This window comes from Pleurodeles waltl, chromosome 4_1, assembly GCF_031143425.1.
Source record: "Pleurodeles waltl isolate 20211129_DDA chromosome 4_1, aPleWal1.hap1.20221129, whole genome shotgun sequence".
Taxonomy (NCBI): Eukaryota; Metazoa; Chordata; class Amphibia; order Caudata; family Salamandridae; genus Pleurodeles; species Pleurodeles waltl.
The window spans coordinates 76,687,482-76,708,573 of NC_090442.1; the positions used below are offsets into that span (position 1 = coordinate 76,687,482).

The 21,092-nt window shown below is 41.7% G+C and overlaps 8 non-coding genes across 8 annotated transcripts; all 8 read right to left on the minus strand.

The window, feature by feature from the left end:
- Window positions 1-2,977: 2,977 nt before the first annotated feature.
- Window positions 2,978-3,049, minus strand: TRNAC-GCA (transfer RNA cysteine (anticodon GCA)). Its single transcript has one exon. It is a non-coding gene; the product is annotated as a tRNA-Cys (tRNA).
- Window positions 3,050-5,141: 2,092 nt separating this feature from the next.
- Window positions 5,142-5,213, minus strand: TRNAC-GCA (transfer RNA cysteine (anticodon GCA)). Its single transcript has one exon. It is a non-coding gene; the product is annotated as a tRNA-Cys (tRNA).
- A 1,888-nt stretch (window positions 5,214-7,101) lies between these two features.
- On the minus strand, window positions 7,102-7,173 carry TRNAC-GCA (transfer RNA cysteine (anticodon GCA)). Its single transcript has one exon. It is a non-coding gene; the product is annotated as a tRNA-Cys (tRNA).
- A 4,051-nt stretch (window positions 7,174-11,224) lies between these two features.
- Window positions 11,225-11,296, minus strand: TRNAC-GCA (transfer RNA cysteine (anticodon GCA)). The gene has a single exon. It is a non-coding gene; the product is annotated as a tRNA-Cys (tRNA).
- A 2,093-nt stretch (window positions 11,297-13,389) lies between these two features.
- On the minus strand, window positions 13,390-13,461 carry TRNAC-GCA (transfer RNA cysteine (anticodon GCA)). Its single transcript has one exon. It is a non-coding gene; the product is annotated as a tRNA-Cys (tRNA).
- Window positions 13,462-15,350: 1,889 nt separating this feature from the next.
- On the minus strand, window positions 15,351-15,422 carry TRNAC-GCA (transfer RNA cysteine (anticodon GCA)). The gene has a single exon. It is a non-coding gene; the product is annotated as a tRNA-Cys (tRNA).
- A 1,888-nt stretch (window positions 15,423-17,310) lies between these two features.
- On the minus strand, window positions 17,311-17,382 carry TRNAC-GCA (transfer RNA cysteine (anticodon GCA)). The gene has a single exon. It is a non-coding gene; the product is annotated as a tRNA-Cys (tRNA).
- A 2,091-nt stretch (window positions 17,383-19,473) lies between these two features.
- On the minus strand, window positions 19,474-19,545 carry TRNAC-GCA (transfer RNA cysteine (anticodon GCA)). The gene has a single exon. It is a non-coding gene; the product is annotated as a tRNA-Cys (tRNA).
- Between the last annotated feature and the right edge of the window lie 1,547 nt (window positions 19,546-21,092).

Here is a 21,092-nt window from a genome sequence, read left to right on the forward strand (position 1 = left end):
TACTTCTTAGTGTTATCAGGCACTAGGTTTCTCTGGACCATCTCACTGTCCCCTAATGAGACAAGGGTCATTTCTGCTGGTTCCCACCCACCTGAAACCAACTCCTCCCCAAGCACTACACTGGCCAAACCCTGGGACGGTGCACCAGTGGGTGCCGGTGTACTTTTGGGGCATTTGGGGTCCCTCCTCACATGACCCACATGGTCACATGCATAGCACTTACGTGGGGGACCACCTGCCACTGGCTTCCCTTTGGACAACCATGGCTTCTTTTCACTGGGGGGTTGGGAATCCTTACCCTGGGAATCAGTTTGGGGCCCTTTAGAGAACTCCCCCTGTTTGCCCTTACCCCCCCCCCCTTTCTTCTGAGAGGGACCCTGTCCACCCTTGGCATGGTCTCCCCCATACCTCTTTTGGACCCTGGTGCTCTCCCAGCGGTCCGCTTCCTGTGCAAGCTTCCTACTGTCAGTCAGCTTGCTGTCAATGAGGTGCTGGCGCAGCTCTGGAAAACATAAACTGTACAAGTGCTCCCAAGCAATTAAATTGTAAAGCCCCTCATACGTGTTTACCTTACTGCCCTTCACCCAACCATCCAGTGACCTGCAAAAAGAATCAACACATTCCAACCATGTTTTGGATTCCTTTCTCTTGTAGGATCTAAACTTCTCCTTGTACTGCTCAGGGGTAAGACCATACCTGGTGAGTAAGGCCTCCTTCATGACAGGATAGGTGAGATCCTGAGCATCCCCTAAGGCTGTCAGTGTGTCCCTCCCCTCTGCCTCAAAATGCTTCCACAGGGCTGCCCCCCAATGAGCTTCAGGGACCAGGTTCATGTGGAGAGCTGACTCATAACCCTTGAACCACAAGTAGATATCATCCTCCCTCTTATAATCCCTCACAAGGTCTTTTGGGATGTGTACCCTTCTCTCAGGCTGCACTGTAGGATTGCTGCCACCATCCCTACTGGGCTGACTCCTCTGATCTATCTCTTTTAAACTGAGCTCATGAGCCATTGCTAACTTCCTTTCCTCAATGGCCAGCCTTCTCTGTTCCATCTCTAGACTGAGCTTTTTCAGCTCCAATTGGTAATCCCTCTCTGCCTGTCTGTCCTGTAACTCTCCAGGTGTCAGACCCTTGGAGGATACACTGCTACTTGCCCTAGAGACTCTTTCCCTGGGAATAACAGGTCCCCCCAATATACCATTATGTACTGATTGCTCTCCCTCCTGATCCTCATCCTCCTCCTCATCCTCAGTGTGCCCTCCAGTGCTTCTGGTTGTCACCCAGGCCCTCAGCGCCTTTTTCAGCTCATCCTTCTTGGAAGAGCTCTTAATGGGACAACCAAAATTTTTACAAAACTGCTTTAGCTGAGCCTTGTTATAACTATCCAATTGCTTCAGGTCAAAAACAGCTTCAACTGATGCATCTCCAAGTAGAGACATGATAAAAGGTTAAAAGAGTGCAAAGTTCCAAATGCAGAAAAGCAAGTTCTCAAATGAAGTTCCAGAAAAGTCAATCACCGGATCAGCGAAAAAAGAAACTGAATGCAGAGCAAAAACAGTCCAAATAGAAAAAAACAAAAATCACAAGACTAGTAGTATGTGGTCACGTAGTGGTCTGAACTCAAACAGTAGTGTACACTTAATTACTGTATGTCAAGCACAAATACAAGTCCAAATCCCAACCGCTGATCACCAATGTTAGAAATGGGGTCTTTGGTTGACAGTCAGGTTACCCCCTGTTCAAGCAAGGACCCTCACTCTAGTCAGGGTTAAAGAGAATCACCCTCAGCTAACCCCTGCTTACCCCCTTGGTAGCTTGGCAGAGCAGTAGGCTTAACCTCAGAGTGCTAGGTGTAAAGTATGTGTACCAACACACACAGTAACTTAATGAAAACACTACAAAATGACACAACACCGGTTTAGAAAAATAGGAAATATTTATCTAAACAAAACAAGACCAAAACTACAAAAATCTGACATACACAAGTCAAGTTATGAATTTTTAAAGATTAAACTCAAAAATAGCGCTTAGAAACAAAAAATGCTTCAATGAGATGTTAACACGGCGTCGTGACGGAGTCGTTCCCAACAAGCCGACACCAGCGGCGCCGGACACGGAGTCGTGTAGACCCCCAAGTACAGTACCTTTGGTGAAGAGTGAAAACAAACCGATGCGCGAAGTCGGGGATCGCGGCGTCTATGCGAAACGTTGAATCGGTGCACTTCGAGCGGCGTCTGTCACGACGTGGTGCGGTGACTTCCACGGAGTCACGGACTTCAGCGGGGCTGCAGCGGCGTCGGGCCTGCGAAGAGCATCGCGTTCCAGCGAAGGTCACGGCGTCAGGTGCAGGAGGCGTTACCGGATTCAGCAGCGGCGTCGGTCCGGAGTCGTCCGAAGTCGATTTTCTTGGATTTCCACCAGCTTTTCTTTCAACGGCCCAGGGACTGGATCGGGCACCACTTGTCAGAGCAGGAGTCTCTCCAGAGACTCCAGGTGCACAGTGTTTCTTAAAGCACAACAAATCAGCTGTGCTGTGGTAAAAACAGTGGAATTTAGAAACTTGTGATTTGTTTACCCATGTATTTTTTCTTTGCACCTGCAATATCTGCTATATGCTCAATTATTAGAAGCAATGCTTGTTAATAAATCCATGCCGTAAAACATTATTTGTGTGCTGCACACTACAGAATGTAGAAAGATGTATTAAAGTACACAGTATCATGCTGTGTACACAAATTTCAATTTGTCTCTGTGTGCCAATGTAGGAACTCTTGTTTTCCTCGAATTGATCCATGGTGCAGTTACTGGGTGTGAGTGTGAAAACTGTTAATTTTCAACAAGAGTCTTAAGGATGCACATAAAACTTTGAGCTATTTTGCTTAATTAGTCGTTTTAGTGTGACATACTTTCAAAAAATCCCCAAGAATTGAAAAAAGCGATACAGAAAGAAATTGACAGCTTCTTTAAATTATTAAGGGGGCACCTGGATTTGAATCAGGGACCTCTTGATCTGCAGTCAAATGCTCTACCACTGAGCTATACCCCCTTGTTGCAATATCTGGAACTGGATGGACTAGAAACTTCTGCTGTGGATCTCATCAGAACGGCTTCCTCTTTTATAGGCTGTCTCTATTCCACCTGCTGATTTATTAGTCACAGGGTCTGGGACACAGCCTGACTCATGCCCCTGGCTACAAGCTGATGGACACACTCAACACACCTGCTGCTTCACTATTCACACCAAAATACATAGCATGACAGCAGGTCCTAGGCCAAGGGTGCCAATTCACTCTCAAGCTTACTCTTGCTTCACTAGTCACAGGGACTGCTATGGAGACCGGCTGCTGGTCCTTTCACACAACCCTCTTACGGACGCAGATAAAACCTAAAACTCTTTTTAATTAGTGTTTTTTCTGTGACATACTTTCGAGAAATCACCAGAAATTGAAATAAGTAAGAGAGAATATTTTTTTGTTCCTTAAAAGGAGAAATGGGAAGCAAGACTTGAACTGGGGACCTCTTGATCTGCAGTCACATACTTTACTGCTGAGCTATACACATCCTCTTTTCCAGAAATATGCCTTCACACACACCTTATTACTGCGTGCAGCAGGCTGTAGAGTGCAGACGTCACATATAATACCATGGACTCTGACTAGCACTGAGTTATACCTACTCTGGGATTCCAGCTGTGGGACTAGCTTACTCTCTTGTCTACTCACCATGCTGGAAGTGAGAGTGAGTCTTACTCTCTTCTGCAATCACTCTGTGCCCTAAATTTCAGTCATAGTCTCTCGTCTGCTCACTCTCTGCAGTAAGTGTGCAAAGCTGTGAGTGACTCAGCCAGTCTAAGCCTCCTAGCTCATTTAAAAATCCACTGCCTCAGACATTGACAGAACACAACTCTAGTGAGGAAAGACTTCTTTTTAACAGTGCTTTGATTAGCAGTACCATACAACTCTCACACAGTCACTATCTCTTCTAATCGATGCAAGTTCACATAGATGTCTTTTAAAATGCAATTTCTGTGTCCCTCACGTGGTAATGTCTTTAACAATGCTATATCTTTGTTTTATGGTAAAACAATTTGATATGGTATACATATTGGACCAGTCTTACTGTACATTCTAGTAACGGTAAGCTGGCGTGATACTAGTGAAACACACTGGAAACAGTACACAGGCCAGTCACAGTGTACCAGCATTTGGGTCCAGTTTTGTCTAGCCGATATTACCTTACATACTAATTACAGTAAATAAGTGTGCTACTGGAGAAAGACACAAGTAACAAATGTAGGCATTTGTTTCTTACACATATTACTATCAGTAAGCACACATGCTACTGTCCAAACTCAGTTCTAACACTGCAGAGACTTCAGTTACAGTATAAGGACATATGTGAAAGCATTACGGGCATACAGTGTCCCCACACTCACATCTTTGCTGCTGTACAGGCACACAGTGTTTCTTAAAGCACAACTAATCAGTTGTGCTGTGGTAAATACAGTGGAATTTAGAAACTTGTGATTTGTTTACCCATGTATTTTTTCTTTGCACCTGCAATTTCTGCTATATGCTTAATTATTAGAAGCAATGCTTGTTAATAAATCCATGCCGTAAAACATTATCTGTGTGCTGCACACTACAGAATGTAGAAAGATGTATTAAAGTACACAGTATCATGCTGTGTACACAAATTTCAATTTGGCTCTGTGTGCCAATGTACGAACTCTTGTTTTACTCGAATTTATCCATGGTGCAGTTACTGGGCGTGAGTGTGAAAACTGTTAATTTTCGCACAACAGTCTTAAGGATGCACATAAAACTTTGAGGTATTTTGTTTAAATAGTCGTTTTAGTGTGATATACTTCCATTAAATCATCAAGAATTGTAGAAAGTGATATAGAAAGAAATTGACAGCTTCTTTCATGTGTGAAGGGGGCACCCAGATTGATCCATGGTGCAGTTACTGGGTGTGAGTGTGAAAACTGTTAATTTTCAACAAGAGTCTTAAGGATGCACATAAAACTTTGAGCTATTTTGCTTAATGAGTCGTTTTAGTGTGACATACTTTCAAAAAATCCCCAAGAATTGAAAAAAGCGATACAGAAAGAAATTGACAGCTTCTTTAAAGTATTAAGGGGGCACCCGGATTTGAACCAGGGACCTCTTGATCTGCAGTCAAACGCTCTACCACTGAGCTATACCCCCTTGTTGTAATACCTGGAACTGGATGGACTAGAAACTGCTGCTGTGGATCTCATCAGAACGGCTTCCTCTTTTATAGGCTCTCTATACCACCTGCTGATTTATTAGTCACAGGGTCTGGGACACAGCCTGACTCATGCCCCTGGCTACAAGCTGATGGACACACTCAACACACCTGCTGCTTCACTATTCACACCAAAATACATAGCATGACAGCAGGTCCTAGGCCAAGGGTGCCAATTCACTCTCAAGCTTACTCTTGCTTCTCTAGTCACAGGGACTGCTATGGAGACCGGCTGCTGGTCCTTTCACACAATCCTCTTACGGACGCAGATAAAACCTAAAACTCTTTTTAATTAGTGGTTTTTCTGTGACATACTTTCAAGAAATCTCCAGAAATTGAAATAAGTAACAAAGAATTTTTTTTTTGTTCCTTAAAAGGAGAAGTGGGAAGCAAGACTTGAACTGGGGACCTCTTGATCTGCAGTCACATACTTTACTGCTGGGCTATACACATCCCCCTTTACAGAGATATGCCTTCACACACACCTTATTACTGCGAGCAGGAGGCTGTAGAGTGCAGACGTCACATATAATACCATGGACTCTGACTAGCACTGAGTTATACCTACTCTGGGATTCCAGCTGTGGGACTAGCTTACTCTCTTGTCTAGTCACCATGCTGGAAGTGAGAGTGAGTCTTACTCTCTTCTCCAATCACTCTGTGCCCTAAATTTTAGTCTTAGTCTCTCGTCTGCTCACTCTCTGCAGTAAGTGTGCAAAGCTGTCAGTGACTCAGCCAGTCTAAGCCTCCTAGCTCATTTAAAAATCCACTGCCTCAGACATTGACAGAACACAACTCTAGTGAGGAAAGACTTCTTTTTAACAGTGCTTTGGTTAGCAGTACCATACAACTCTCACACAGTCACTATCTCTTCTAATCGATGCAAGTTCACATAGATGTCTTTTAAAATGCAATTTCTGTGTCCCTCACGTCGTAATGTCTTTAACAATGCTATATCTTTGTTTTATGGTAAAACAATTTGATATGGTATACATATTGGACCAGTCTTACTGTACATTCTAGTAACGGTAAGCTGGCGTGATACTAGTGAAACACACTGGAAACAGTACACAGGCCAGTCACAGTGTACCAGCATTTGGGTCCAGTTTTGTCTAGCCGATGTTACCTTACATACTAATTACAGTAAATAGGTGTGCTACTGGAGAAAGACACAAGTAACAGCATGCAGGCATTTGTTTCTTACACATATTACTATCAGTAAGCACACATGCTACTGTCCAAACTCAGTTCTAACACTGCAGAGACTTCTGTTACAGTATAAGGACATTTGTGAAAGCATTACGGGCATACAGTGTCCACACACTCACATCTTTGCTGCTGTACAGGCACACAGTGTTTCTTAAAGCACAACAAATCAGCTGTGCTGTGGTAAAAACAGTGGAATTTAGAAACTTGTGATTTGTTTACCCATGTATTTTTTCTTTGCACCTGCAATATCTGCTATATGCTCAATTATTAGAAGCAATGCTTGTTAATAAATCCATGCCGTAAAACATTATTTGTGTGCTGCACACTACAGAATGTAGAAAGATGTATTAAAGTACACAGTATCATGCTGTGTACACAAATTTCAATTTGTCTCTGTGTGCCAATGTAGGAACTCTTGTTTTCCTCGAATTGATCCATGGTGCAGTTACTGGGTGTGAGTGTGAAAACTGTTAATTTTCAACAAGAGTCTTAAGGATGCACATAAAACTTTGAGCTATTTTGCTTAATTAGTCGTTTTAGTGTGACATACTTTCAAAAAATCCCCAAGAATTGAAAAAAGCGATACAGAAAGAAATTGACAGCTTCTTTAAAGTATTAAGGGGGCACCTGGATTTGAACCAGGGACCTCTTGATCTGCAGTCAAATGCTCTACAACTGAGCTATACCCCCTTGTTGTAATATCTGGAACTGGATGGACTAGAAACTGCTGCTGTGGATCTCATCAGAACGGCTTCCTCTTTTATAGGCTGTCTCTATACCACCTGCTGATTTATTAGTCACAGGGTCTGGGACACAGCCTGACTCATGCCCCTGGCTACAAGCTGATGGACACACTCAACACACCTGCTGCTTCACTATTCACACCAAAATACATAGCATGACAGCAGGTCCTAGGCCAAGGGTGCCAATTCACTCTCAAGCTTACTCTTGCTTCACTAGTCACAGGGACTGCTATGGAGACCAGCTGCTGGTCCTTTCACACAACCCTCTTACGGACGCAGATAAAACCTAAAACTCTTTCTAATTAGTGGTTTTTCTGTGACATACTTTCAAGAAATCTCCAGAAATTGAAATAAGTAACAGAGAATTTTTTTTTGTTCCTTAAAAGGAGAAGTGGGAAGCAAGACTTGAACTGGGGACCTCTTGATCTGCAGTCACATACTTTACTGCTGGGCTATACACATCCCCCTTTCCAGAGATATGCCTTCACACACACCTTATTACTGCTAGCAGGAGGCTGTAGAGTGCAGACGTCACATATAATACCATGGACTCTGACTAGCACTGAGTTATACCTACTCTGGGATTCCAGCTGTGGGACTAGCTTACTCTCTTGTCTAGTCACCATGCTGGAAGTGAGAGTGAGTCTTACTCTCTTCTGCAATCACTCTGTGCCCTAAATTTTAGTCTTAGTCTCTCGTCTGCTCACTCTCTGCAGTAAGAGTGCAAAGCTGTCATTGACTCAGCCAGTCTAAGCCTCCTAGCTCATTTAAAAATCCACTGCCTCAGACATTGACAGAACACAACTCTAGTGAGGAAAGACTTCTTTTTAACAGTGCTTTGGTTAGCAGTACCATACAACTCTCACACAGTCACTATCTCTTCTAATCGATGCAAGTTCACATAGATGTCTTTTAAAATGCAATTTCTGTGTCCCTCACGTGGTAATGTCTTTAACAATGCTATGTCTTTGTTTTATGGTAAAACAATTTGATATGGTATACATATTGGACCAGTCTTACTGTACATTCTAGTAACGGTAAGCTGGTGTGATACTAGTGAAACACACTGGAAACAGTACAGAGGCCAGTCACAGTGTACCAGCATTTGGGTTCAGTTTTGTCTAGCCGATGTTACCTTACATACTAATTACAGTAAATAGGTGTGCTACTGGAGAAAGACACAAGTAACAGCATGCAGGCATTTGTTTCTTACACATATTACTATCAGTAAGCACACATGCTACTGTCCAAACTAAGTTCTAACACTGCAGAGACTTCTGTTACAGTATAAGGACATTTGTGAAAGCATTACGGGCATACAGTGTCCACACACTCACATCTTGGCTGCTGTACAGGCACACAGTGTTTCTTAAAGCACAACAAATCAGCTGTGCTGTGGTAAATACAGTGGAATTTAGAAACTTGTGATATGTTTACCCATGTATTTTTTCTTGCACCTGCAATTTCTGCTATATGCTCAATTATTAGAAGCAATGCTTGTTAATAAATCCATGCCGTAAAACATTATCTGTGTGCTGCACACTACAGAATGTAGAAAGATGTATTAAAGTACACAGTATCATGCTGTGTACACAAATTTCAATTTGTCTCTGTGTGCCAATGTACGAACTCTTGTTTTACTCGAATTGATCAATTGTGCAGTTACTGGGCGTGAGTGTGAAAACTGTTAATTTTCGCACAACAGTCTTAAGGATGCACATAAAACTTTGAGCTATTTTGTTTAAATAGTCGTTTTAGTGTGATATATTTTCAATAAATCATCAAGAATTGTAGAAAGTAATATAGAAAGAAATTGACAGCTTCTTTCATGTGTGAAGGGGGCACCCAGATTGATCCATGGTGCAGTTACTGGGTGTGAGTGTGAAAACTGTTAATTTTCAACAAGAGTCTTAAGGATGCACATAAAACTTTGAGCTATTTTGCTTAATTAGTCGTTTTAGTGTGACATACTTTCAAAAAATCCCCAAGAATTGAAAAAAGCGATACAGAAAGAAATTGACAGCTTCTTTAAAGTATTAAGGGGGCACCCGGATTTGAACCAGGGAACTCTTGATCGGCAGTCAAACGCTCTACCACTGAGCTATAACCCCTTGTTGTAATACTGGGAACTGGATGGACTAGAAACTGCTGCTGTGGATCTCATCAGAACGGCTTCCTCTTTTATAGGCTCTCTATACCACCTGCTGATTTATTAGTCACAGGGTCTGGGACACAGCCTGACTCATGCCCCTGGCTACAAGCTGATGGACACACTCAACACACCTGCTGCTTCACTATTCACACCAAAATACATAGCATGACAGCAGGTCCTAGGCCAAGGGTGCCAATTCACTCTCAAGCTTACTCTTGCTTCTCTAGTCACAGGGACTGCTATGGAGACCGGCTGCTGGTCCTTTCACACAATCCTCTTACGGACGCAGATAAAACCTAAAACTCTTTTTAATTAGTGGTTTTTCTGTGACATACTTTCAAGAAATCTCCAGAAATTGAAATAAGTAACAGAGAATTTTTTTTTTGTTCCTTAAAAGGAGAAGTGGGAAGCAAGACTTGAACTGGGGACCTCTTGATCTGCAGTCACATACTTTACTGCTGGGCTATACACATCCCCCTTTACAGAGATATGCCTTCACACACACCTTATTACTGCTAGCAGGAGGCTGTAGAGTGCAGACGTCACATATAATACCATGGACTCTGACTAGCACTGAGTTATACCTACTCTGGGATTCCAGCTGTGGGACTATCTTACTCTCTTGTCTAGTCACCATGCTGGAAGTGAGAGTGAGTCTTACTCTCTTCTCCAATCACTCTGTGCCCTAAATTTTAGTCTTAGTCTCTCGTCTGCTCACTCTCTGCAGTAAGTGTGCAAAGCTGTCAGTGACTCAGCCAGTCTAAGCCTCCTAGCTCATTTAAAAATCCACTGCCTCAGACATTGACAGAACACAACTCTAGTGAGGAAAGACTTCTTTTTAACAGTGCTTTGGTTAGCAGTACCATACAACTCTCACACAGTCACTATCTCTTCTAATCGATGCAAGTTCACATAGATGTCTTTTAAAATGCAATTTCTGTGTCCCTCACGTCGTAATGTCTTTAACAATGCTATATCTTTGTTTTATGGTAAAACAATTTGATATGGTATACCTATTGGACCAGTCTTACTGTACATTCTAGTAACGGTAAGCTGGCGTGATACTAGTGAAACACACTGGAAACAGTACACAGGCCAGTCACAGTGTACCAGCATTTGGGTCCAGTTTTGTCTAGCCGATGTTACCTTACATACTAATTACAGTAAATAGGTGTGCTACTGAGAAAGACACAAGTAACAGCATGCAGGCATTTGTTTCTTACACATATTACTATCAGTAAGCACACATGCTACTGTCCAAACTCAGTTCTAACACTGCAGAGACTTCTGTTACAGTATAAGGACATTTGTGAAAGCATTACGGGCATACAGTGTCCACACACTCACATCTTTGCTGCTGTACAGGCACACAGTGTTTCTTAAAGCACAACAAATCAGCTGTGCTGTGGTAAAAACAGTGGAATTTAGAAACTTGTGATTTGTTTACCCATGTATTTTTTCTTTGCACCTGCAATATCTGCTATATGCTCAATTATTAGAAGCAATGCTTGTTAATAAATCCATGCCGTAAAACATTATTTGTGTGCTGCACACTACAGAATGTAGAAAGATGTATTAAAGTACACAGTATCATGCTGTGTACACAAATTTCAATTTGTCTCTGTGTGCCAATGTAGGAACTCTTGTTTTCCTCGAATTGATCCATGGTGCAGTTACTGGGTGTGAGTGTGAAAACTGTTAATTTTCAACAAGAGTCTTAAGGATGCACATAAAACTTTGAGCTATTTTGCTTAATTAGTCGTTTTAGTGTGACATACTTTCAAAAAATCCCCAAGAATTGAAAAAAGCGATACAGAAAGAAATTGACAGCTTCTTTAAAGTATTAAGGGGGCACCTGGATTTGAACTAGGGACCTCTTGATCTGCAGTCAAATGCTCTACTACTGAGCTATACCCCCTTGTTGTAATATCTGGAACTGGATGGACTAGAAACTGCTGCTGTGGATCTCATCAGAACGCCTTCCTCTTTTATAGGCTGTCTCTATACCACCTGCTGATTTATTAGTCACAGGGTCTGGGACACAGCCTGACTCATGCCCCTGGCTACAAGCTGATGGACACACTCAACACACCTGCTGCTTCACTATTCACACCAAAATACATAGCATGACAGCAGGTCCTAGGCCAAGGGTGCCAATTCACTCTCAAGCTTACTCTTGCTTCACTAGTCACAGGGACTGCTATGGAGACCAGCTGCTGGTCCTTTCACACAACCCTCTTACGGACGCAGATAAAACCTAAAACTCTTTCTAATTAGTGGTTTTTCTGTGACATACTTTCAAGAAATCTCCAGAAATTGAAATAAGTAACAGAGAATTTTTTTTTGTTCCTTAAAAGGAGAAGTGGGAAGCAAGACTTGAACTGGGGACCTCTTGATCTGCAGTCACATACTTTACTGCTGGGCTATACACATCCCCCTTTCCAGAGATATGCCTTCACACACACCTTATTACTGCTAGCAGGAGGCTGTAGAGTGCAGACGTCACATGTAATACCATGGACTCTGACTAGCACTGAGTTATACCTACTCTGGGATTCCAGCTGTGGGACTAGCTTACTCTCTTGTCTAGTCACCATGCTGGAAGTGAGAGTGAGTCTTACTCTCTTCTGCAATCACTCTGTGCCCTGAATTTTAGTCTTAGTCTCTCGTCTGCTCACTCTCTGCAGTAAGAGTGCAAAGCTGTCAGTGACTCAGCCAGTCTAAGCCTCCTAGCTCATTTAAAAATCCACTGCCTCAGACATTGACAGAACACAACTCTAGTGAGGAAAGACTTCTTTTTAACAGTGCTTTGGTTAGCAGTACCATACAACTCTCACACAGTCACTATCTCTTCTAATCGATGCAAGTTCACATAGATGTCTTTTAAAATGCAATTTCTGTGTCCCTCACGTGGTAATGTCTTTAACAATGCTATGTCTTTGTTTTATGGTAAAACAATTTGATATGGTATACATATTGGACCAGTCTTACTGTACATTCTAGTAACGGTAAGCTGGTGTGATACTAGTGAAACACACTGGAAACAGTACACAGGCCAGTCAGAGTGTACCAGCATTTGGGTTCAGTTTTGTCTAGCCGATGTTACCTTACATACTAATTACAGTAAATAGGTGTGCTACTGGAGAAAGACACAAGTAACAGCATGCAGGCATTTGTTTCTTACACATATTACTATCAGTAAGCACACATGCTACTGTCCAAACTAAGTTCTAACACTGCAGAGACTTCTGTTACAGTATAAGGACATTTGTGAAAGCATTACGGGCATACAGTGTCCACACACTCACATGTTGGCTGCTGTACAGGCACACAGTGTTTCTTAAAGCACAACAAATCAGCTGTGCTGTGGTAAATACAGTGGAATTTAGAAACTTGTGATATGTTTACCCATGTATTTTTTCTTTGCACCTGCAATTTCTGCTATATGCTCAATTATTAGAAGCAATGCTTGTTAATAAATCCATGCCGTAAAACATTATCTGTGTGCTGCACACTACAGAATGTAGAAAGATGTATTAAAGTACACAGTATCATGCTGTGTACACAAATTTCAATTTGTCTCTGTGTGCCAATGTACGAACTCTTGTTTTACTCGAATTGATCAATTGTGCAGTTACTGGGAGTGAGTGTGAAAACTGTTAATTTTCGCACAACAGTCTTAAGGATGCACATAAAACTTTGAGCTATTTTGTTTAAATAGTCGTTTTAGTGTGATATATTTTCAATAAATCATCAAGAATTGTAGAAAGTAATATAGAAAGAAATTGACAGCTTCTTTCATGTGTGAAGGGGGCACCCAGATTGATCCATGGTGCAGTTACTGGGTGTGAGTGTGAAAACTGTTAATTTTCAACAAGAGTCTTAAGGATGCACATAAAACTTTGAGCTATTTTGCTTAATTAGTCGTTTTAGTGTGACATACTTTCAAAAAATCCCCAAGAATTGAAAAAAGCGATACTGAAAGAAATTGACAGCTTCTTTAAAATATTAAGGAGGTACCTGGATTTGAACCAGGGACCTCTTGATCTGCAGTCAAATGCTCTACCACTGAGGTATACCCCCTTGTTGTAATATTTGGAACTGGATGGACTAGAAACTTCTGCTGTGGATCTCATCAGAACGGCTTCCTCTTTTATAGGCTGTCTCTATACCACCTGCTGATTTATTAGTCACAGGGTCTGGGACACAGCCTGACTCATGCCCCTGGCTACAAGCTGATGGACACACTCAACACACCTGCTACTTCACTATTCACACCAAAATACATAGCATGACAGCAGGTCCTAGGCCAAGGGTGCCAATTCACTCTCAAGCTTACTCTTGCTTCACTAGTCACAGGGACTGCTATGGAGACCGGCTGCTGGTCCTTTCACACAACCCTCTTACGGACGCAGATAAAACCTAAAACTCTTTTTAATTAGTGTTTTTTCTGTGACATACTTTCGAGAAATCACCAGAAATTGAAATAAGTAAGAGAGAATTTGTTTTTGTTCCTTAAAAGGAGAAGTGGGAAGCAAGACTTGAACTGGGGACCTCTTGATCTGCAGTCACATACTTTACTGCTGAGCTATACACATCCTCTTTTCCAGTAATATGCCTTCACACACACCTTATTACTGCGTGCAGCAGGCTGTAGAGTGCAGACGTCACATATAATACCATGGACTCTGACTAGCACTGAGTTATACCTACTCTGGGATTCCAGCTGTGGGACTAGCTTACTCTCTTGTCTACTCACCATGCTGGACATGAGAGTGAGTCTTACTCTCTTCTGCAATCACTCTGTGCCCTAAATTTCAGTCTTAGTCTCTCGTCTGCTCACTCTCTGCAGTAAGTGTGCAAAGCTGTCAGTGACTCAGCCAGTCTAAGCCTCCTAGCTCATTTAAAAATCCACTGCCTCAGACATTGACAGAACACAACTCTAGTGAGGAAAGACTTCTTTTTAACAGTGCTTTGGTTAGCAGTACCATACAACTCTCACACAGTCACTATCTCTTCTAATGGATGCAAGTTCACATAGATGTCTTTTAAAATGCAATTTCTGTGTCCCTCACGTGGTAATGTCTTTAACAATGCTATATCTTTGTTTTATGGTAAAACAATTTGACATGGTATACATATTGGACCAGTCTTACTGTACATTCTAGTAACGGTAAGCTGGCGTGATACTAGTGAAACACACTGGAAACAGTACACAGGCCAGTCACAGTGTACCAGCATTTGGGTCCAGTTTTGTCTAGCCGATGTTACCTTACATACTAATTACAGTAAATAGGTGTGCTACTGGAGAAAGACACAAGTAACAGCATGCAGGCATTTGTTTCTTACACATATTACTATCAGTAAGCACACATGCTACTGTCCAAACTCAGTTCTAACACTGCAGAGACTTCTGTTACAGTATAAGGACATTTCTGAAAGCATTACGGGCATACAGTGTCCACACACTCACATCTTTGCTGCTGTACAGGCACACAGTGTTTCTTAAAGCACAACAAATCAGCTGTGCTGTGGTAAAAACAGTGGAATTTAGAAACTTGTGATTTGTTTACCCATGTATTTTTTCTTTGCACCTGCAATATCTGCTATATTCTCAATTATTAGAAGCAATGCTTGTTAATAAATCCATGCCGTAAAACATTATTTGTGTGCTGCACACTACAGAATGTAGAAAGATGTATTAAAGTACACAGTATCATGCTGTGTACACAAATTTCAATTTGTCTCTGTGTGCCAATGTAGGAACTCTTGTTTTCCTCGAATTGATCCATGGTGCAGTTACTGGGTGTGAGTGTGAAAACTGTTAATTTTCAACAAGAGTCTTAAGGATGCACATAAAACTTTGAGCTATTTTGCTTAATTAGTCGTTTTAGTGTGACATACTTTCAAAAAATCCCCAAGGATTGAAAAAAGCGATACAGAAAGAAATTGACAGCTTCTTTAAAGTATTAAGGGGGCACCCGGATTTGAACCAGGGACCTCTTGATCTGCAGTCAAATGCTCTACCACTGAGCTATACCCCCTTGTTGTAATATCTGCAACTGGATGGACTAGAAACTGCTGCTGTGGATCTCATCAGAACGGCTTCCTCTTTTATAGGCTGTCTCTATACCACCTGCTGATTTATTAGTCACAGGGTCTGGGACACAGCCTGACTCATGCCCCTGGCTACAAGCTGATGGACACACTCAACACACCTGCTGCTTCACTATTCACACCAAAATACATAGCATGACAGCAGGTCCTAGGCCAAGGGTGCCAATTCACTCTCAAGCTTACTCTTGCTTCACTAGTCACAGGGACTGCTATGGAGACCAGCTGCTGGTCCTTTCACACAACCCTCTTACGGACGCAGACAAAACCTAAAACTCTTTCTAATTAGTGGTTTTTCTGTGACATACTTTCAAGAAATCTCCAGAAATTGAAATAAGTAACAGAGAATTTTTTTTTGTTCCTTAAAAGGAGAAGTGGGAAGCAAGACTTGAACTGGGGACCTCTTGATCCGCAGTCACATACTTTACTGCTGAGGTATACAGATCCTCATTCAAGCAATATGCCTTCACACACACCTTATTACTGCGAGCAGGAGGCTGTAGAGTGCAGACGTCACATATAATACCATGGACTCTGACTAGCACTGAGTTATACCTACTCTGGGATTCCAGCTGTGGGACTAGCTTACTCTCTTGTCTACTCACCATGCTGGAAGTGAGAGTGAGTCTTACTCTCTTCTGCAATCACTCTGTGCCCTAAATTTCAGTCTTAGTCTCTCGTCTGCTCACTCTCTGCAGTAAGTGTGCAAAGCTGTCAGTGACTCAGCCAGTCTAAGCCTCCTAGCTCATTTAAAAATCCACTGCCTCAGACATTGACAGAACACAACTCTAGTGAGGAAAGACTTCTTTTTAACAGTGCTTTGGTTAGCAGTACCATACAACTCTCACACAGTCACTATCTCTTCTAATCGATGCAAGTTCACATAGATGTCTTTTAAAATGCAATTTCTGTGTCCCTCACGTGGTAATGTCTTTAACAATGCTATATCTTTGTTTTATGGTAAAACAATTTGATATGGTATACATATTGGACCAGTCTTACTGTACATTCTAGTAACGGTAAGCTGGCGTGATACTAGTGAAACACACTGGAAACAGTACACAGGCCAGTCACAGTGTACCAGCATTTGGGTCCAGTTTTGTCTAGCCGATGTTACCTTACATACTAATTACAGTAAATAGGTGTGCTACTGGAGAAAGACACAAGTAACAGCATGCAGGCATTTGTTTCTTACACATATTACTATCAGTAAGCACACATGCTACTGTCCAAACTCAGTTCTAACACTGCAGAGACTTCTGTTACAGTATAAGGACATTTGTGAAAGCATTACGGGCATACAGTGTCCACACACTCACATCTTTGCTGCTGTACAGGCACACAGTGTTTCTTAAAGCACAACAAATCAGCTGTGCTGTGGTAAAAACAGTGGAATTTAGAAACTTGTGATTTGTTTACCCATGTATTTTTTCTTTGCACCTGCAATATCTGCTATATGCTCAATTATTAGAAGCAATGCTTGTTAATAAATCCATGCCGTAAAACATTATTTGTGTGCTGCACACTACAGAATGTAGAAAGATGTATTAAAGTACACAGTATCATGCTGTGTACACAAATTTCAATTTGTCTCTGTGTGCCAATGTAGGAACTCTTGTTTTCCTCGAATTGATCCATGGTGCAGTTACTGGGTGTGAGTGTGAAAACTGTTAATTTTCAACAAGAGTCTTAAGGATGCACATAAAACTTTGAGCTATTTTGCTTAATTAGTCGTTTTAGTGTGACATACTTTCAAAAAATCCCCAAGAATTGAAAAAAGCGATACAGAAAGAAATTGACAGCTTCTTTAAAGTATTAAGGGGGCACCCGGATTTGAACCCGGGACCTCTTGATCTGCAGTCAAATGATCTACCACTGAGCTATACCCCCTTGTTGTAATATCTGCAACTGGATGGACTAGAAACTGCTGCTGTGGATCTCATCAGAACGGCTTCCTCTTTTATAGGCTGTCTCTATACCACCTGCTGATTTATTAGTCACAGGGTCTGGGACACAGCCTGACTCATGCCCCTGGCTACAAGCTGATGGACACACTCAACACACCTGCTGCTTCACTATTCACCCCAAAATACATAGCATGACAGCAGGTCCTAGGCCAAGGGTGCCAATTCACTCTCAAGCTTACTCTTGCTTCACTAGTCACAGGGACTGCTATGGAGACCAGCTGCTGGTCCTTTCACACAACCCTCTTACGGACGCAGATAAAACCTAAAACTAATTCTAATTAGTGTTTTTTCTGTGACATACTTTCAAGAAATCTCCAGAAATTGAAATAAGTAACAGAGAATTTTGTTTTGTTCCTTAAAAGGAGAAGTGGGAAGGAAGACTTGAACTAGGGATCTCTTGATCTGCAGTGACATACTTTACTGCTGAGCTAGACAGATCCTCAGTCAAGAAATATTCCTTCACACACACCTTATTACTGCGAGCAGGAGGCTGTAGAGTGCAGACGTCACATATAATACCATGGATTCTGACTAGCACTGAGTTATACCTACTCTGGGATTCCAGCTGTGGGACTAGCTTACTCTCTTGTCTACTCACCATGCTGGAAGTGAGAGTGAGTCTTACTCTCTTCTGCAATCAGTCTGTGCCCTAAATTTCAGTCTTAGTCTCTCGTCTGCTCACTCTCTGCAGTAAGTGTGCAAAGCTGTCAGTGACTCAGCCAGTCTAAGCCTCCTAGCTCATTTAAAAATCCACTGCCTCAGACATTGACAGAACACAACTCTAGTGAGGAAAGACTTCTTTTTAACAGTGCTTTGGTTAGCAGTACCATACAACTCTCACACAGTCACTATCTCTTCTAATCGATGCAAGTTCACATAGATGTCTTTTAAAATGCAATTTCTGTGTCCCTCACGTGGTAATGTCTTTAACAATGCTATATCTTTGTTTTATGGTAAAACAATTTGATATGGTATACATATTGGACCAGTCTTACTGTACATTCTAGTAACGGTAAGCTGGCGTGATACTAGTGAAACACACTGGAAATAGTACACAGGCCAGTCACAGTGTACCAGCATTTGGGTCCAGTTTTGTCTAGCCGATGTTACCTTACATACTAATTACAGTAAATAGGTGTGCTACTGGAGAAAGACACAAGTAACAGCATGCAGGCATTTGTTTCTTACACATATTACTATCAGTAAGCACACATGCTACTGTCCAAACTCAGTTCTAACACTGCAGAGACTTCTGTTACAGTATAAGGACATTTGTGAAAGCATTACGGGCATACAGTGTCCACACACTCACATCTTGGCTGCTGTACAGGCACACAGTGTTTCTTAAAGCACAACAAATCAGCTGTGCTGTGGTAAATACAGTGGAATTTAGAAACTTGTGATATGTTTACCCATGTATTTTTTCTTTGCACCTGCAATTTCTGCTATATGCTTAATTATTAGAAGCAATGCTTGTTAATAAATCCATGCCGTAAAACATTATCTGTGTGCTGCACACTACAGAATGTAGAAAGATGTATTAAAGTACACAGTATCATGCTGTGTACACAAATTTCAATTTGTCTCTGTGTGCCAATGTACGAACTCTTGTTTTACTCGAATTTATCCATGGTGCAGTTACTGGGCGTGAGTGTGAAAACTGTTAATTTTCGCACAACAGTCTTAAGGATGCACATAAAACTTTGAGATATTTTGTTTAAATAGTCGTTTTAGTGTGATTTACTTCCATTAAATCATCAAGAATTGTAGAAAGTGATATAGAAAGAAATTGACAGTTCTTTCATGTGTGAAGGGGGCACCCAGATTGATCCATGGTGCAGTTACTGGGTATGAGTATGAAAACTGTTAATTTTCAACAAGAGTCTTAAGGATGCACATAAAACTTTGAGCTATTTTGCTTAATGAGTCGTTTTAGTGTGACATACTTTCAAAAAATCCCCAAGAATTGAAAAAAGCGATACAGAAAGAAATTGACAGCTTCTTTAAGGTGTTAAGGGGGCACCCGGATTTGAACCAGGGACCTCTTGATCTGCAGTCAAATGCTCTACCACTGAGCTATACCCCCTTGTTGTAATATCTGGAAGTGGATGGAATAGAAACTGCTGCTGTGGATCTCATCAGAACGGCTTCCTCTTTTATAGGCTCTCTATACCACCTGCTGATTTATTAGTCACAGGTTCTGGGACACAGCCTGACTCATGCCCCTGGCTACAAGCTGATGGACACACTCAACACACCTGCTGCTTCACTATTCACACCAAAATACATAGCATGACAGCAGGTCCTAGGCCAAGGGTGCCAATTCACTGTCAAGCTTACTCTTGCTTCACTAGTCACAGGGACTGCTATGGAGACCGGCTGCTGGACCTTTCACACAATCCTCTTACGGACGCAGATAAAACCTAAAACTCTTTTTAATTAGTGGTTTTTCTGTGACATACTTTCAAGAAATCTCCAGAAATTGAAATAAGTAACAGAGAATTTTTTTTTTGTTCCTTAAAAGGAGAAGTGGGAAGCAAGACTTGAACTGGGGACCTCTTGATCTGCAGTCACATACTTTACTGCTGGGCTATACACATGCCCCTTTCCAGAGATATGCCTTCACACACACTATATTACTGCTAGCAGGAGGCTGTAGAGTGCAGACGTCACATATAATACCATGGACTCTGACTAGCACTGAGTTATACCTACTCTGGGATTCCAGCTGTGGGACTAGCTTACTCTCTTGTCTAGTCACCATGCTGGAAGTGAGAGTGAGTCTTACTCTCTTCTGCAATCACTCTGTGCCCGAAATTTTAGTCTTAGTCTCTCGTCTGCTCACTCTCTGCAGGAAGAGTGCAAAGCTGTCAGTGACTCAGCCAGTCTAAGCCTCCTAGCTCATTTAAAAATCCACTGCCTCAGACATTGACAGAACACAACTCTAGTGAGGAAAGACTTCTTTTTAACAGTGCTTTGATTAGCAGTACCATACAACTCTCACACAGTCACTATCTCTTCTAATCGATGCAAGTTCACATAGATGTCTTTTAAAATACAATTTCTGTGTCCCTCACGTGGTAATGTCTTTAACAATGCTATATCTTTGTTTTATGGTAAAACAATTTGATATGGTATACATATTGGACCAGTCTTACTGTACATTCTAGTAACGGTAAGCTGGCGTGATACTAGTGAAACACACTGGAAACAGTACACAGGCCAGTCACAGTGTACCAGCATTTGGGTCCAGTTTTGTCTAGCCGATGTTACCTTACATACTAATTACAGTAAATAGGTGTGCTACTGGAGAAAGACACAAGTAACAGCATGCAGGCATTTGTTTCTTACACATATTACTATCAGTAAGCACACATGCTACTGTCCACACTCAGTTCTAACACTGCAGAGACTTCTGTTACAGTATAAGGACATTTGTGGAAGCATTACGGGCATACAGTGTCCACACACTCACATCTTTGCTGCTGTACAGGCACACAGTGTTTCTTAAAGCACAATAAATCAGCTGTGCTGTGGTAAATACAGTGGAATTTAGAAACTTGTGATTTGTTTACCCATGTCTTTTTTCTTTGCACCTGCAATTTCTGCTATATGCTCAATTATTAGAAGCAA